Source organism: Triticum dicoccoides, chromosome 1A (genome assembly GCF_002162155.2).
Source record: "Triticum dicoccoides isolate Atlit2015 ecotype Zavitan chromosome 1A, WEW_v2.0, whole genome shotgun sequence".
In the NCBI taxonomy this organism is placed as follows: domain Eukaryota; kingdom Viridiplantae; phylum Streptophyta; class Magnoliopsida; order Poales; family Poaceae; genus Triticum; species Triticum dicoccoides.
In genome coordinates, this window is record NC_041380.1 from 163,958,520 (window position 1) to 163,960,556 (window position 2,037).

A 2,037-nucleotide genomic window follows, 5' to 3' on the forward strand; every position below is an offset into this window, starting at 1 on the left:
TTGACACACCTAGTTGATGTGAGACTATCTCCTTCTTTTTGTCTTCTCAACAACCACCGTCTATTCCACCTATAGTGCTATGTCCATGGCTCACGCTCATGTATTGCGTGAAAGTTGAAAAGGTTTGAGAACGTCAAAAGTATGAAACAATTGCTTGGCTTGTCATCGGAGTTGTGCATGATTTGAATATTTTGTGTGATGAAGATGGAGCATAGCCAGACTATATGATTTTGTAGGGATAAGCTTTCTTTGGTCATGTTATTTTGAGAAGACATACTTATTTTGTTAGTATGATTGAAGTTCTATTGTTTTTATGTCAATATTGAACTCTTGTTTGCAATCTTACGGATCTGAATATTCATGCCACAATAAAGAGAATTACATGGATAAATATGTTAGGTAGCATTCCACATCGAAAATTCTGTTTTTATCATTTACCTACTCGAGGACGAGCAGGAATTAAGCTTGGGGATGCTTGATACGTGTCCAACGTATTGATAATTTTTTATTGCTCGATGCTATTATATTATCTGTTTTGGATGTTTTATATGCATTAATATGCTATTTTATATGATTTTTGGCACTAACCTATTAACCTAGAGCCCAGTGCCAGTACCAGTTTCTATTTTTTCCTTGTTTTAGGCTTTCGTAGAAAAGGAATACCAAACAGAGTCCAAACGGAATAAAACTTTCGCCATGATTTTTCTTGGACCAGAACAAACGCATGAGACTTGGAGTACAAGTCAGAGGAGCCTCGAGGCAGCCACAAGGGTGGAGGGTGCGCCCCCCGACCTTATGGGCCCCTCGTAGCTCCTCTGACCTAATTCTTTCGCCTATATATACTCTTATACCCCAAAAACATCAAGGGAGCCACGAAACCACTTTTCCACCGCCACAACCTTCTGTACCCGTGAGATCCCATCTTGGGTCCTTTTCCGGCAACCTGCCGGAGGGGGAATCGATCATGGAGGGCTTCTACATCAACACCATTGCCTCTCCGATGAAGCGTGAGTAGTTTAATACAGACCTACGGGTCCATAGCTAGTATCTAGATGGCTTATTCTAACTCTTTGATTCTCAATACGAAGTTCTCCTCGATGTTCTTGGAGATCTATTCGATGTAATATTCTTTTGTGGTGTGTTTGCCGAGATCTGATGAATTGTGGATTTATGATCAGCTTATTTATGAATATTATTTGAATCTCCTCTGAATTCTTATATGTATGATTTGATATCTTTGCAAGTCTCTTCGAACTATCGATTAGGTTTGGCCAACTAGATTGGTTTTTCTTGCAACGGGAGAAGTGCTTAGCTTTGGGTTCAACCTTGCAGTGTCCATTCCTAGTGAGAGTAGGGCCAGCAAGGCACGTATTATATTGTTGCCATCAAGGATAACAAGATGGTGTTTTCATCATATTGCTTGAATTAATCCCGCTAAATCATGTGATCTTTCTTAATGTGTTACTCTATTCTTATGAACTTAATACTCCAGATGCAGGCAGGAGTCAGTTGATGTGTGGAGTAATAGTAGTAGATGCAGAATCGTTGCAGCAAAACAGGCACCACCACCATCAGCCTAGAGTACACCTTCTGGTCCCGCACACAGCTCTCCTTCATCCATGGCATTAACAGGGCAAACACATGACATTATATGTCATCGTTGCAGCGGTCGAGGTCACGATCAAATGATGAGGACATCAATACCATTGTTACACCCACAGCCCCTACTGCTATACATACTGGACCAATTACTAGAGCTCACGCACGCCAATTGAATTACTAGGTACTTTCGTTTCTTGGTAACGATTCTAATGTTCATGAGAATATGATGCTGCCTAAATTGGATTCATTTGTTTGGCTTACAAATGAAGGGCCTAGCTTGGACAAGAAACATGAACCTTGGAGCAAGTTCAAGCATGGAGATGATGGCATGCGCAAGGGGAACAAGAACGGAGTTACAAGTGATGATTCCAGGACTTTGAAGCCACCATAATGAGTGCATGAAGCCTTGGACGAAATATACAAGATGCCACTACA